This window comes from Tamandua tetradactyla, chromosome 1, assembly GCF_023851605.1.
Source record: "Tamandua tetradactyla isolate mTamTet1 chromosome 1, mTamTet1.pri, whole genome shotgun sequence".
NCBI lineage: Eukaryota > Metazoa > Chordata > Mammalia > Pilosa > Myrmecophagidae > Tamandua > Tamandua tetradactyla.
The window spans coordinates 222825618-222842419 of NC_135327.1; the positions used below are offsets into that span (position 1 = coordinate 222825618).

Genomic DNA, 16802 nt, shown 5'->3' on the forward strand with positions numbered 1-16802 from the left:
ATGTGGCTTTAAAATATTCACGGAAACAGAAACTCAGAGAGTTTGGCAACAAGAGACTTACCCTATAAGAAATACTAAGGGGAGTTCTGCAGGCTGAAAGGAAAAGACATGAGAGCAAAGCCTGGAGTGGAGTGTAGAAAAGTGATAATAAGGGTAACTAAAAGAGTAAAAAGAGAGACACATATCCTTTGGTTTTCGTGTCATATGAAAACCAAGGGATAAAATGGTTGAAGTATTGCTTGTACAGTAATAACGTTGAATGTTAATGGATAAAATCCCAATCAGAAGGCACAGATTGGCAAAATGGATAAAAAAGTATGATCCAACTGTTTCAAGATTTTGTTTAAAATACATTGTGCTTCTTGGACATATATATTTATCATCTTTCATAAAAGTCAGGAAAGTTTTGACCGTTTTTCCCACCCCTTTTCTCTTCACTTCTCCTTCATGAATAACTATGGTTATGTACGTTTGTGCACTTCATGCTGTAACTCAAATCCCCGAGACACTGCTCAATTTTTTCTATTCTTTTTTTTTTTATCTATTCTTCTGTCAGTTAGATTTCCATTGTCCTGCCTTCTAGTTCACTAATTCTTTCTTTTGCCTGTTAAAATCTGCTGTTATATGCCTCTGGTGTATTTTTAATCTCTACTGTTGTGCCTTTCATGCCCATAATTTCTATTATGTGTCTTTGTATACTTTCAAATTCTTCTTTATGCTTACTCTTCTTAATATTCTTTATCTTTATGTGCATATTCTCCTTAATCTCCTTGCATTGATTTAGGGGATTTGTTTTGTTTGAATTTCTTTGATTAGTTATCCCAAATTCTTTGTCTCCTCTGAAGTTTTATATTTGTTTCTTTCACTGGGACATATCTTCCTGTTTCTTAGTATGGCTTATAATTTTTTTGTTGATGTCTAGGCATATGATTATCTTGAAGAGTTTACTCTGAAGGTCCGTTTCTCCTCTTGTTTGGGGTTTTATTGTTGATTGAGTTTGTGTTAAAGCTCTTCTTTGTTGCTTGGTTCCACATATTCTAAAACTTTAAAATAGTCCATGTTTAACTTACTAGATTTTCTCAGCTCTTCTTTGTCTGATTCTTGCCCTGGATATGTGGTACAATTTTTAAAACTGCAGTTTTTGTGTAATTGTTTAATCTTCAGGAGAGAAGTTTCCCTTTCTCCGTTCCTCCTTTGGGAATCTTGATCTATTTTGTTTTTGTGCAGAATTTTCTCCCCAACTCCTATGTTTAAAATGCCCCCTTTTCCTTATTCTTTTCAGTTCTGGGACCCTCCTGTCTTACAGAAATTCAGTTTAGCCCCCCACTTTCACTTTTTTATTTTCTCTGTAAGGCTTTTCTGCCCCCAGTTTCTTCCTTGATAGGGTAGCCTGCTCTGGGGAGCCAGATGAGGTCAATCCAGACAGGTGAGTCACTCCAGAAAAATCCATTTTATGTTTAGGTGGTCCAGTCAACAGAAAGTGGAATGAGTGAGTTAAGAAGTTTCCAGCTGCAATTTTACCATGATGTCTCTCTCTTCCCCCCTCTCGGGGGGTCCTGTTGTATGCAGCACTCCTCAGCAGTTTGTGTCCTGCTCTGGGTCTCTGTGAACTTGGGTTCTTGGGCCTGGATATGTGTGAAGTTCTATTTCTGCTTCCCCAGTGGGAGGTGGGAAGGGTTTGGGCTGCTGACCCTGAGCAACTCCTCAGGCTGCACAGGTCTGAATGAGGGAGAGGGAATGGACTGGGAGGTCTGGGGCAGAAGTTTCCTAACTGATATTTTCCTTTATCTTTTTTTTCCTGTTTTTTTTCTTTTCTTTTTAATTTTTTCTTGTACTTCCTTCTTATTATTCTTTATTTGTCTTTTTCTTTTTTCTTTTTTTTTTTTTTTTAGAGAGAGGGAGGAAAGGAAGGAAAGACAGAGAAGGAAGGAAGGATGGAAGGAAGGAAGGGAGGAAGAAAGGGAAACATTTTTAAACATTTTCTTGTTTTATTATATTTTGTTTGTTTATTTGTTTTTTTTTTTACATGGGCTGGGGCCGGGAATCGAACCGGGGTCCTCCGGCACGGCAGGCAAGCACTCTTGCCCGCTGAGCCACCGCGGCCCGCCCTGTCTTTTTCTTTAATTCCCATTCCCTACCATCCTCCAGGGAAGATTTTTTTCAAGGGATGTTTTACGTCACCATGCTGATGACATCACTTAAAAATTGCATTCATGATGCACTGGGCAGCCATGTCTTGAGATCTCTGTTTCAGGATGGAAGTTGGGAGAAGGTGGAAACAAAGGAGGTGGAGCCTGCAGGATAGCAAGGGCCACCCAGCATTCACAGGAACCTCAGAATTCCTTTTTATGATGTGTCCAGAATAGGCAAATGCATAGAGACTGAAAGTAGATGAGTGGTTTTCAGTGGCTGGAGAGGAAGAGAGAATGATGAATGACCTCTAAGGGGTATAAGGTGTCTTTTGGGGAGGCTGAAAATGTTAGCAATTACATATTAGAACATGTTAGAAAATTAGATAGTGATGATGTTTGCACAACCTGTATGTACCCTAAGGACCAGTGTATTATATGCTTAGAAAGGTAAATTTCATGATGTAGGAATTATGTCTCAAGAAGGCTGTTACTAACAAAAATAAGTAACTCTGGAGGTAGTTGACTACAAAGATGTAGAAGGATTTCAGAGCAACACATAGAGACCCACTGAGGTGGCAGATTAATTTCTAGGCTCTGCTGAAATCTGATGTTGAGGATTGTTTCACATGTGGGGCTCACTGTACAGATAATGATGATTTAGATGGGCTTCATACAGGACTGGGGTTTGCAAGGTGGGTGTGCTGGAAGGACTGGTAAAGAGAGTTGGGGATATTAGGCCCATGACTACAGTATGAATTGGGGAGGGAAGAGAGGATAGGAGAGTACGGTAAAGGAAGTTGCAAGACTAGATCCCTGAGATTCCCAAGAGAGAGAAGGGAGTGAAAATCACTAACACAGAGGGCAGTGGCAGAAAAGGCAAGTTGTAATCAGAGAGTGGAATGTTTGCATTCAACATTTTAAAGATGGAAAAGGTCCCCGCAGCGTGGGGTCCCAAAGGCAACGCAAGAGCCATTGGTGGAGTAGCAGCCCCCACACCCCCACCGCAGTTCCCTTTGGGGGTCTACAGGAAAGGTGTGTTTCCAAGCTGTGAAGTGACACACTTGACATGAGTCTCTTCTGATGGAGTGGAGTATGAACAGCTTTGCTACAGTGCAGGACTACTCTTTGGATTACTAAGAAACTTAAGTTGTTGGGGAGGCACCTCCCCATGATGGGGAAGGAAAAACTTTGGAGGGAGGAAACAGTGGGTGGTAGCTGGGAAGCACAGCAAAGCACGGGAGGGAGAGTTCAGGGAAGACAGTTCACTAAGGGTCTGACAACCTACGCAGTGACCAAGGGAAACAGGTATCACTACTACAGCTGACCAAGAGCTCTTCAAATAATTAGCCCCAGCTCTTTTCTGGGCTGGGGAACCAGTGGTCCTAGCAGTCATAGTTTAGAGTTGTCACCTCAGCATTTGGACAAGCTTTCTCTCATTCTAGCTCCATCTATCTGATGTGACCGATGAACTAAATCACCTCCAACTTCCTGGCCCACCTCATACCTGCTAGGAGGGGAGACACTTTGGAATTAGGAAAAGAGAGAGATGACATCTTTCATAAAAGATGATTCAAAAAGGGGCACGCTCCACTAACCTGGGGCTCTTCATAATGAAAGTTTGCCCAGGAAAGGACGCGATCTCTTTCAGAGCCAGCAGGTTCACAGTCTTGTTTCTCACCGAGTGGGGGCAGTTTGTGCTAGCAGGAACGTACTGGGAATAATAGTCCAGGTGGCAAGGTATGTCTTCCCTTGGATAAACTGAAGATTAATCCCACCCAAGTCAGCAGTAGAGGAGAGTCTGGGCAGTCCTGGGGCCAGACCACCTTTCTCCACCCACTGGGCCAGCAGATGGCCAAGCCAAGGAGAAGCACTATGGCTGCCCTGCGGAAACCTTGGCTCAAGACACAAGGAAGCGTACATGGGGTAGGCAATTGACTTGTTCTCTGTGCCCATTTGCTGTTCTAAAACATGAGAATAATGATGGTACCTACTATCAGGTTATTAGAATCAAGTGACCATGCAAGTAAAGCACTTTGAGCAGTGTCCTGCATGCACATAGTAAGTGCTCGATAAATGCTTGCAATTGTTGCTACTCTTCCTCCTGCCTCCATTCCTACTCTTGGGGAAGAGTTAGCCAAGTGCACTCACAGATCACCAGCCTGTGCATGCATCCTGTTTGTGATTCTTATTCAAGTCTGTAAAAGAATTACTCAGGCGTTAGAGTCTAGTGTATGTTTAGTCTGTTCTGAAGGGTGAGACAGCCTAGGGAAGAGGTGTGTGTGAGCCTGACACCTGGTGTCTGGTGAAGCACCGGCGGCTCTCTTCTTAACTGTAAGCAGAGGAAATGACCTGCCAGCAGATTTAGCTACAGCGTGAGAAAGTACAAAGCAGGTTCTTCTGATGTCCCTACTCTCTTCTCCCAGGAATTCTCCACTCCCCAAAAGGGACCAGAAGAGGAGATCTGCCACACAGGTCACCCTTTCTATTTAACATAAGTTACTCCAAGATACTTGCACCAAGTGATCTACCGTTCTTAGACCGTGTTGTACATTTTCTGTCTTCGTGAATATTTAGTGGACTGCTGGGAGATGCTGAAAGAAAAATGCCCTACTCCGTGTTCAAGAAGAGGATCAACACTTTGTGTGGAGGCTCTGTGGTGTAGACAGTGGGGTTGGCAGCTTCCCATCCCCTATTTGCCCCTCCCCTACTGGGCAACTGCCTTTGGGTGGAATTAACCACATGCCCAGCACCACGGTGGCCCCTGATTGGTCCAAACCAACCAGCGTGTCTCAGTCTTCTTGCCACCATGATTGGTTCATAAATAGACACTGGGACAAGCTTGGTCCAATCTGAGGTTAGCTTACTCAGGACTGGGGGGCTCACTGGCCCACTGGACAAGGAAAAGGGAGATTTGGTTGGTGTGGAGCCAACCTACAGATATTGCTGATATAAAGAAATATGGAGCACTGAGGTAAAAAGAAACTTATTCTTGGCTGATGTTGAGTGGTCAAGGATTCCTCTGTTAGCATTTGATGTAGTTCTGGGAGGAGAAACTGGGCAAAAGTGCCTTTAGGAGCAGGCTTTGTGATTAGAGGGCCCTCCATGAGAATAAAAAGATGCCCCTTCCTCCAGGTATGTGGGCAGGGCGAGCAGAAGGCTGGCTGGATTTCAGCTCCCACTTGCCCTCTTGTGCAGTTACCTTTCAACAGTGCACAAGCTACCCAACCCATACTCTGCTTCTCTGATCCTCGTCTGAAACCTGCTGTTCCCTTGGATTTTTTTTTTTGTTTTTTTGAGTCAATACCTTTTAAACTGATTACTTCAGTGTGAGTAGGTTTTTTCTGTTACCTGCAAACAAGAGTATCCTAAATCATACCAAATTTATTGTCAGAAAATGGGCTGTTACAAAGAGTAGATGCTGTGATATGGAATTATCTGAGCAGAGACAGTTGGTTGGATGATTAACAAGGATAATTCTACCACAAGCTGGGAGTTGGTGACCATTGTATGTTACAGCAAAAGAGATGCTTAAAAATTTCCTATTGTACTTTGGGACTCTGACCGTATTTCTACCAAGGGTACAGGATTAAGAGATTTGGTGGAGAAAGAAAATTAGGATTTTGGAGTTTTTAAAAACATCTTGTGGCCTTGAGTTAGGTCTTTTGGGACAGATGTAAGCTGCAGGTGGTCTATCTGAAAGTGGAGAGAGAACGTCATGCAATGGTTGCTCTCTTAACCAACCTCCTCTGAAATGGCTTGCTTTCTCATTTGATGTGCTCTATTCCTCTGTAAAACATCCTGGCTGAAGCCCAAGGTCCACAGAATGTTCTTGGCTTGGGATTGGCATCTTCCCATCATCCAGTTGCCCCTCCCCCCTGGGGTTTTGGGTGGAATTAACCAACAACCACACTGTCACAACCACCCCTGCACCTCAGAGCACCCTTTCCCCCACCGCCAGAGAATATGACCGCACAATTTATTTGTCTTTGTTCCTAAATGAATTTATTCTAGTCATACTTATTGGAATTATATGACTTAATTAAACTTTACAGAATTTCATAAACCAATGTACTCTGAGGATAAAAAGAGAATTCCTTTGCTTTGAAAGCAAAGTTTCAAAAGTTTTAGAGGGACTTACTAAAGGTCAGTTGCTCCCAAACTATAAAAGATTGGGACAATTTGTAAATATTTGAAAGTATTCTGCTCTTAAATATTTCACAAGGGTCTTTAAATTCTGGCTCCAAGTTTTTTTAAAAAAGCAGCAGCAGCGGTTGATTGTAGATGCCTTAATGTATTGTGGCTGAATTTTACGTGAGAAAGACCCATGCTCAAAGAAAAGTTCTTGGCCTGACACACAAAAAATAAATGAGTTAGAATGAAATGTTTATGATAGCTGTGCATCATTCTATCTTTTCTCTTGAATTTAAATCAAACAACAGGAATCCTACCACACTGGATGAGAAGTTTCTACTATATCTGGCTTTACTAAGAGATATTTTCTATGGGACCAACAGTCCACAGTGTCAGGGGGCCCAATAATTTGGAGGGTGTCAAGGTTGTAAAAGCTTAATTCTCCTTCATGAGCTAAGCTTAGTGCCAGAGAAAGCAGGAAGGTGAGAATTACCCATAACAGTAAGAGGCTTGGACCCGAGAGAGGCTGAAAGACCACCCACCCCACCCTGCCCCATTCCAACACCTTAGTTGTGCGTTGGCTACAGATGGATGGAGGAAAGCACTGAATGCTAAAGTAAATGATTCCCAGAGAAACCCCAAGCCTGGCCAACGAATGCTGGTGGTCACTTGAGGCCTCGTGCTGAGGGCAGAGACCTGCCTTCTGTCCTTCCAAGCATCCTGCTGGTCGCTGCCCTGCAACCAGAAGCCAACAGTGAAGAAGGGATCTCTCTCTCTGGGCTGCTGAATCAAGACCTACCTGAAGTTCACTTATTACATGAACCAACAGAGCACTTTGCTGTTTGAATTTGAGTTTCCATCTGTTCCCATTGAAAACACCTTAAAAGGATGCAAAAAGCTGCCTTTGGGCCGGGGAGGTGGGTGGAGTCAGTGCCTACCACTCTCTCCAAACAGCTTGAGAAATCCAACAAGGTAAAGAACACGTGTCCCTTAGAAGAGTTTGGGGAAATGCAGCTCTTTTTCTAGCTAGTGACCTTTCTGAGACATTTTAATGCCTGGGTGATCTCAGCGCTTCCCTCGTGGTTGGGCCCATGGGCAGCTGCCCAGCTGGATTTCCACTCAGTCTCCCTCTAAGCTTATAATAAGCTTAGATAACGTTATAATAACGTTTGCTCTGCCTGAAGGTCAGTGGGTGAATGACAGCCGGGTACCCAGACTATAAGCCACAGAGGCCCTTTAAAGAAATGTGCATGTGGAGATAAATATGACCTTACGAAATGCGACAGAGCAATGCTGTCGAGATGGCAAGGAGCAGGGGTGGGGGGGTACTTGTCCTCGCTTTGAGCCCAGGCCTGGGAAGCAGGAGAGGGTCCTGTGGTCAAACCCCCCGCCCCCGCCCAGGGGGCGTCCCCAGCAGTAGTCCCAGCATCCCTCACCCTTCCCATTTCCGCTCTGTATTGCAGGGGTGGGGGTGGCGGGTGGCCACTGCCGGCTGTCTCCTGGGCTGGGCATGCCAGGGCTGCCACGAGCAGAGAAGGCAGAGGGGGTGGGAGAAGTCAGGGTATTTTCCTCCCTTCCTATCTGCTTCTGGCAACATCTGATGCAGCCATCCAGTCCCCTCTGGCTGCCCTCTGACCTCCTCAGCTCCCCACCTCCTCACTCCAGCCCAGGAGAAGACCCGGTTGTCGTAGTACGTACCCCAAATCATTAGTACAGTTTAGGGTAGTGGGCCCAGAATACACCGTCATATTGATATTCTGTATCTGAAGCTTTTCAGTGTATAATTTGTTTCATATTTAATAAGTGCTCATGTTATCCCCGCCCCACCCATGTCTTGCATTTTCGACATTTCTTCTATTTAAGACTTGACGTTACACTTCAGCTTATAAATGGACTTTCTTGTTTTCTAGTTATTACATCTTGGCCTAATACTTTCCAAACACCGTTTTATTATGTTCCACACTTAAAAAGCCACCTGGTTATTCTCCCTTTCTAGTCTTTTTGTTAAACTATCTTTAAGCCCCCTTGCGTGTTTTTGCAATGTGTAACGCAGACTCCGTTACGACAGAAGAGTTTCAAAAGACTTGTGCAGCTGGTAACTTTTTGATGATTTCATTTTATAAGTCCTTTGGAATGAATGTGGGCAGTGAGAGGCACGAGTGCAATATCAGTTTAACAAAATTTGAGTGGCCTTATTTTTTAAAGAAGTTACTATTTCTAGACATTGCGATTCCACTGGTAGTTTTTCTCTATAATGCTTAGAAAATGGAATTTTAGCAGACATATAAAATGGGGGAAAAGTAGAGCGGTTGTCATAAATCTTTCATGCTGAAGTGTTCTGTGACCGCTTCGGAAAGAAACAAGATGAGGACGTCCAGGTGCTATTTGTTAAAGTCTAGGGCTGATGTTTCGGCATCTCAAAGGGACATCATGAAAGAAACCAAACAGCGTAGGTCACACGTTGGACAATAACGCACCAGAGAAATCAGGCCCATCTGGTTTCTTGGCACGAGACAGGAATGTGCGCGGCACGCCAAGGCAATGAAAAGTGTAAAGTGTGGCAGGAACTGCCAGACCCTCCCTCTGGGGCAGGCCCCAGCCAGCCCTGTCCCGAGCATGGCACTGCCCAGTGCGGTTTAGGGCAGGGCAACCGATGCTGCAGGCTGCAGGGATGGGCGCTCGCTGCTGGGGCTGTGGTAGCTGCACGCTGGCACTGCCAGCGCCGAGCACAAGGGAGCACCCACCGTGGCGTCACCACCTGGGATGGAAGGACAAGGAAGGTGGCTCAGAGGCTGGTGGCTCCATTCAGGCTGTACTTGAATGAAAGCCAGGAGCCTTCATTGGGCCACATAAATTTTTTTCCTCTTTTAAGTGGGGAGTCTTTGGCTTAGGAGATAGTTTGCACATTTCACCCTCTGAAATATACTTAAAGGTTGTCTACCATCTTGACTTTATTCGTAACTATGTATATAAATATATATATATATAGAAGAGTTCTCTATATCAGTCTATATGATCTCTCATTCTTTTTAATAGCCATGCATTAATCCATCATGTGGATACACGTAATTGTTTAAACAATGCCGTATTGGCGGACCCTTTGGATATTTCCAGTTTTTCCCTATTCTAAACACAGTGGCACTGACACGTCCAAGTATATTTTTCTTTGGTGAACTTTTCTGGCTAATTCCATAGGAATTTCTAACAGTGGGATTTCAGGGGCAGAGGGTATGTGATGTTGTTACATTTTGATATCGCCATATCATCCTCTTGGAGAATCATGCCAATTTGCACTCATATAAACAAATATGAGTGTTCAAATCAATTATTATTTGTTTTCACTTTTAAAACTGTGTAGTTTGCTTATGTAAAATCAGTATTAAAGAAGACTGGTTTCTGGTCACTGCAGACTCCTTTTATTTTCTGACTGCCTTGATGGATTGGATTTGGTAAGCCAGTTTAGAGGCAGAAACTAAGGTGTGGTTAGATCTTTCTGAATAATTTCAACAGAAAGAAACTTGAAAGCAGACAGTGTAGAATTCTGGAGGCCAGAGACTGGACCAGTGAGACTAAACAGGAGAGGATGGGGCAAGGCTGATTTTCCTGGTACAGATCAGAAGGAATTCTGGAGAAGGGAATCTCAAACAGGCTTTCCCATTTTGTGTGATGCAGTAAGCATTGAACACGTTTCCTCTTTCTCCCCTACCAAACTGTCAATAAACTGCCCACTGATCACTCTTTATTTTTGAGTAAATTCTTTTTTTTGGCAGCGGAGGGGGTGGGGGCGGGACTCAGCAAAGAAGACATAGGAGCAGAAGACATCTGATTTCGGTAGCAAAGTCACATTACATAAGATTTAGAAAAGCAAGGCAAAGTCAAGCAAAACGTCCATGGTTCCCTAACCCCAGCATAACCTCTATTCCAGTTCTGATGGGCTCCTGTCCAGTAATTTCCTCCATCTGCATTTTTTACATAGTTGTAATTATAGAGAATATATAATATTGCATCCTGCTTTGTAGATTTGATATTTATGTGTATATGTATTTATAAACAAAATTGCAAAATGAAGTAACAAATCTTTTATATTTTTATTTTTCACTTTTATTTGCAAGTTTTATTATGCTTAGAAGTAATCACAGACATATGTTTGTAGCGAATGTGTGTGATTCTATTCTCAGCACTGAAAGTTCAGTTCACATGTTACACGGATGTGTTTGGAGACCAAAAATATGATGATAAATATGTTGTTGAGAGCTGCTGATGTCACTTTTCAGTTCTAAATGTAGAAAGTAGTTTTGGTGGAAACATCACTCCCTCAGCTTTTGCAGCTATAAGATTTTATTAGTTAATATATTAGTTTTTGATCAGATTGAATTAATAGACAATTGAGAGCTGAACATTCAATCTGATTGTACATGTCAATTTGTACATGTAAAAAAGATTGTACATGTAAAAAAGAGAGATTACAACATTTTCTCCCCAAGATGTTGTTTTCCCCAAATCTTCTTTTCCTTATTGAATTTCATGCTTTATTAAAATTAGTTTGTACTGATATATTTTTTTTTTTACATGGGCAAGCACCGGGAATCAAACCCGAGTCTCCAGCATGGCAGGCGAGAACTCTGCCACAGAGCCACCATGGCCCGCCCTGTATTGATTTTTTTTTTTTTTTTTTTAAAGGAAAGACAGAGAGAAGGAAGGAAGGATAGAAGGAAGGAAGGAAGGAAGAAAGGGAAACATCTTTAAACATTTTCTTGTTTTTTATTGTATTTTGTTTTTCCGTTTTTTGTTACATGGGCTGGGGCCGGGAATCGAACCGAGGTCCTCCGGCATAGCAGGCAAGCACTTTGCCCGCTGAGCCACCGCGGCCCGCCCCCTGTATTGATTTTTGTAAAGAGTTATGTTAATGAAATACTCCTGCAAAGGAAATTATAGAGTTAACTAAATACTTTGCTTAAGTACTGCCTAGTAATAAATTAATCATGTTGAATATTTGGATTAAAGATAGTCATAGAAGTTGCTTCTAATATACATTTAGCAGAGATGAGAAAAATATTTTTAAATGAAAACTGTAAGATTGTTTTAATGATGTATAAATAGTAGTCATTAGTTGTGTGTCCCACACACACTCTCTAATGTGGCTTACACATTTATTGTTATAAAATTTGGGGTCAGTTATGTAACTCTGCTTTCTGGTTTTTCTAAGATTCCTTTCATTTTCAGGACTCCTCAGGGAAGCTGAAGGGCTCACCGAGGGTAAGACTACAAGGTAATGCCCTCCTGCTTTCTTCTTTCTATGCCAGTAAATCTCTGGTCCTTTAGGGTCCTAAGCTACAAATATGACCCACTGAACTCCCCCAGGCCACTTTCCCTCTAATCAGGGAATTCGGGTTTAACTCCAGGGGCCCAACTTCCTACCTTTGATTTTACTAATTCCTACTGAAGTAGTCCTGATTTCTTCTTCAGTTTACTGGGTTCACTTCCCTTCTGCTCTTGATCTCCCTGGCCCCAGCTGCTACACTGAACCCAAATCTAGGGAATTCCAGAGATTGCTTGATAATTCATCCTGCTAATTTTTACTCTGGGCTACACTGGATTTCAAATTGCCTAATTAAAGCAATTTAATACAAAGGACTAGCATTCCTCATAACTTACCAGTTAAATACGGTTTCACTTTACTAAGTCCAAGGTTTATAGCTCTAATCAGTCAGTAGCTTATCTCAAGAAAGCCAATTAAGGTATATTCATATATTCTTTCCATATTTATTACTGAACTATAATTCCAGGCTCATCTCTACTTCATCCTCTTCTTGTCTTATTCATCTTGAATCATCAAATGAACCTGCATTTTTAGAGATGTAATTTAAGCCTGTGTGACCTTAAATTATATGTTCCTGAAATCATACGTAAGAAAATACTTCAAATTTATAAATGCCAAAAGGGCATTTAAAGTAGCTTAATAAGATATTCAGTAAAATACAAAATTGGTAAAACTTTCTCATGCTTTTAACGTTTGGATCAGTTCTGAATCAGATGAATTTTTATGTTTGTTAACATGTTTATTGGTAAGTTGCTTAGAAAACTGAGAAAAATAATTTCTAAATCCTTCCGATTCTCAACTTTTTGAAGCTTAACTAGTTTTACTCCTTAAAAAATGTCGATTTGATTTTTAAGACATTTTTTTCATTTATCTTCTAAATGTTGATACAACTTGAGTTTGTAAAGCTGTGGATATTCTTGGTTTAAATGAAATATATAAATGATATAAAATCAGAGCAGTTTTAAAAAACTTTCTATGTTATGTCATTTTGTATGATATGTAGTCTACCTCTATCCCATGGGAGAATAAAAAAAACTTTTATTTTTCAGATTGTTTCAAAATGCATAATCAACAAATTCTAACACATTATAAAGATCTATGTAAAATTAACAAAAGCTACAACCAATGTTGTATAATTATCCCAAAATGGCATTCTCGATAACTTCATACAAAGCTCACAGCCCCAAATAATTGACTGAGGAAGCCACGTATGATTTGTATAAGAAACAGAGATTTGAATAGTCATGCGAAATAATGGGAACATTTTACAAAATAGCAAAATATGAATTAGTAAAACTTCAAATTCCAACAATGCTATAATTTCCTTCCAATAATAATTGTTAACTATAAATATAACTGCTCTAGATAAAAGATGAAGATGGAACTATCTGGTGAAAATTGGTTTCATGTTAAGCACTTGCAATTTTTAAAAAATTAAAGTCTCTTTGGAAATAATTATTTCTCTAGTAACGTATTACAACCATGACTAGAAATATCTCCCTAATTATGATTATAAGTCATGGATCTCCGATCTCTTGTAAAAAGGATTTGAGGAAACAGATTTAATTTTCTCAGCAATGAAACATACAGCCATCCCTAACTGACAGGCTCTTTGTTTCAACTAGAATTCCCACATATTTCAAGAAAAATACATGTTGTAGATAACAACCAGAAATAGGAAATGAAAAAATATATAGATTCTGAAAGTATTTGCAAGGAGGACTTAATATTCCTGGTATAAAACTTGAAAACAATAGCACAGAACTGCCAGCAGAAGTTATCTCAATGTATATACTATTTAGAGCAATTACACAATGCATATCTTTGCCCCAAGAACAAAATTTATTATGAAAACATTTTCTATCCTAATGTGTATTTGATCATGTTTATGCTTAAAAATTATTCCTGGATAAAAATATTAAAGCACAACATTAAAATTCTTAAGGTTCAAGGAGCTCCTACAAATTAATAAGAAAATGATCCAGAAAAAAATATTAATATGGGTGAAGTAAATGAACATCCATCTTGCAGAAGAGGAAAGCAGATGTTCAACAGACGTAAGCGAATATGTTTAGCCTCATTGGAAGCAAGAGATAAGCAAGTTAAAACAGTAACATTCTAGTTTGATCAGTAAAATTTAAACATTGCCCTTTGTCAAGGGCAGGGGTAAGTTTTGGTTGGCTGTAAATTATACAAGATTTTTCAAAATGTCTATTAAATATCTATTATTAGATTTTTAATAATAACATTCCTTTTGCCCTAGAAGTGTCATTTTTAGGAATATATACCATAGAGGAGATTATGAGAATATGTAAAGCTATGTGATGAAGATGCACATTTACAGTGATATCTATTTCTAAGGTCAAAAATTAGAAACAACTTAAAAGCTCATCAACTGCCAAAGAGTTAAATGAATTACAGTATATCCTTTTTATATAATGCCATGCAGCCTTTAGAAAGAATGAAGTAGATTAGTTTACATGGAATGACAGACATTTCATAATATATCGCTAAATGAAAAATTGCAGATGAAAAAATAAAATGATTAACAGTTCTTTAAAGTAGTGCTGGATAAGTGGTACCCTGGTTATCTGGCAAAAGCAAAGGCCAGTCCTCTCTGGAGGAAGCTTCTTTTTCCCAGTTCTCAAAGAATTTTCTTGAAGAGCAAATTTCCAAGGGTAAATGTGACAGCTCACAGCCAAAAGTCATTTAGAATATTTAGTGAAATTGTACACTACAAAAGATAAAGAGAAAATCTCCAAAGCAGACATAGTACCTTGGAAGGAGCAACAGCTGATTTCTCGACAGTCAGCAAAGGTAGCCAGAAGACTCTGCAATGATAGATTCAATGTGCAAGGAAAATGATTTTCCACCCAGAGTTCTAGGTTTAGAAAAAAATTTTTTCTGCATGAAGCCAAAATGATGACATTTTCAGGCCGCTGAAAACTGAGGGGGGTTTGCCATTAGCTGAGCTTCACTAAGGGAAAATCTAAAGACTTTTAGGAAGTAGGAGGAAAGAGATCCTACGTTTAAGGTCTAAGATACAATAAGAGAGAGGCTTCCACTGAGAGTCAAGGAGTAACAAGATTTAGATTTAAGTTTCTGATGGAAACAACATGACACCAACAATCAAGCAGAGTGGCAGGACTGAAGGATGAAAAAGGGGCATGAGAAACCTTTTGGAGGTGATAAATATGCTCAGTCTCTTGAAGGTAATTATACCTCGTAACGTTATTTAAGAAAGAACTGGAGAACAGAGTTGATAAATGTGTGGCTAATTACAGGCAATATAAAATGGTGATATGTGAGTTTTAAGAAGTTAAAAAAAGGCAGAATTTAAGTGCATGACCACAATATCTTATTATTCCAGAGGATGAGTGTGCTGGTTTGAAACTGTTATGTACCCCAGAAAAGCCATGTCTTTTCATGTTCTTTAAGCCTCATTCAATACTGCAGGGAGGAAACCCCTTGATTAGATTATCTCCGCAGAAATGTGGCACATCCAGTTGGGGGTGTGACTTCAAATTAGATTACTTCCATGGAGATGTGACATACCCAGTTGTCAGTGTGACTTTTCATTAGATGGAGATGTGACTCCACCCATTCAGGGTGGGGCTTGATTAGTTTACTAGAGTCCTTTAAAAGGGGGAACATTTTGAAGAAACCTCAGATGCAGACACTTGGAGAACAGCTGCTGCAGAGCTTCAGAAACATGGATGTTTGGAGATGTCTGGAGTGATGACAGAGAGAGCAGATGCCTAGACATGGGCGGAGTCCAGCAGATGCCATCAGGTGCCTTCCCAGGAAATGCTAAGCAAGCCAGAACCCAGAGTTGTATCCTGGAGAAGCTAAGTTAAGGCCCACAGAAGCTTAGAGAGGAAACCACTGGCGTCAGAAGCTGGAAGCAGTGGAACTGGGAGCAAACAGCAGCAGACACCAGGCATGTGCCTTCCCAGATCATCCTTCCTTGAGCCAAGGTATCTTTCTCGGGATGCCTTATTTAGGTCATATTATGGCCTTAGAACTGCAAACTTGTAATTTATTAAATTCCCTTTCAAAAAGCCATTCCTTTTCTGGTATATTGCTTTCTGGCAACATTAGCAAACCAATATAGTAAGGAAGGGAGGACACAACTCTGTTAGGGATGAGGGTCAGTTATTTTGGTAAACCTGAAAAAGAATAGAATCCGAGTCCACGACTTCCAAACAGTAATGGAAAATATAGAATTAGAAAAAAATAATCAATGCAAAAAGAAGGCAATGGAGTAGAGAAAAAGAATCAGAAAAGACGGGACAGGCAGAAAGTGGCTATAAATCTAACTTCATTGCTTATCACATAATATAAATAAATACCCCACAAAGATGGTCAGACTGAATTTTAAAAATCACCCAAATTCTCTTACTACATACATATTGAAAATATACGTTTTCAATGAAAGCTGAAAATAAAAGCATGTGAAAAGATTACCAGGTGGTATACCTCTATTAAAATTAGACAAAATACACTTTAAGGAAAAAAAATAATTACTTGAGAAAAGTAGGTCAGTTTATATGATAACAGGGCCACAGTACAAATACAAATTTAAATTTGTGTATATCTATTATGGGTTGAATTGTGTCCCCAAAAGGATATGTTCAACTTCTAATCCCCAGTCCTGTGATTGTGTGCCTTCAAAGACAGTGTCTTTGAAGATGTGATTAATTAAGATGAAGCCAAACTGGATTAGGTTGGGTAAACACAATATGACTGGTGTCCTTAGAAGATGGAAATTTGGACACAGAGATAGACAGATGCAAGGGAGAAGACAGCCATGTGAAGAAAGAAGCAGAGACTGAAATGATGCATCCATAAGCTGAAGATCGCCAGCAATTGCCAGCAAAGGCCAAAAGGTGCAAGAGGCAAGGAGGGTTCTTCCCTGTGGGTTCCAAGAAGGAGCATGGCTCTGTGGACGCCTTGATTTTGGATTTCTACCTTCCAGAACTGTAAGATGACTTAACTTTTCTGTTAAGTCATCCAGTTTGTGGTACATTATGGCCACCCCAGGAAACTAAGATAATGCCTATTAAGATAGCCTCAAAATACAAAAAAGCAAAAATGTTCCATATGATTAATTTTGGCCAATGAGACATAACTAGAGCTGTGGCATGGCGATTTCCTTTCAAGAAAGCCAGTGTGTGCCCTTTGCCCCCTTTCTTCCTGCCTTCCCCCTTTCTGTGGCT

The 16802-nt window shown here is 40.5% G+C and overlaps 2 protein-coding genes across 7 annotated transcripts in view; one reads left to right on the plus strand and one right to left on the minus strand.

The window, feature by feature from the left end:
* ANKRD26 (ankyrin repeat domain containing 26) overlaps positions 1–16802 on the minus strand; it is a 1272391-nt gene that overhangs the window by 437110 nt on the left and 818479 nt on the right. The gene's annotated exons all lie outside the window — the stretch shown is intronic.
* ODAD2 (outer dynein arm docking complex subunit 2) overlaps positions 4995–16802 on the plus strand; it is a 199718-nt gene continuing 187910 nt past the window's right edge. For 4 of the 6 annotated variants that reach the window (XM_077153009.1, XM_077152981.1, XM_077152985.1 and 1 more), the window contains exons 1-2: positions 4995–5103; positions 11487–11532. The gene's annotated coding sequence lies outside the window, so the exon portion shown is untranslated. Of the gene's footprint in view, positions 5104–11486; positions 11533–16802 lie in introns of those variants that run through there. The other 2 variants (XM_077152998.1, XM_077153039.1) reach the window with 2 other exon arrangements.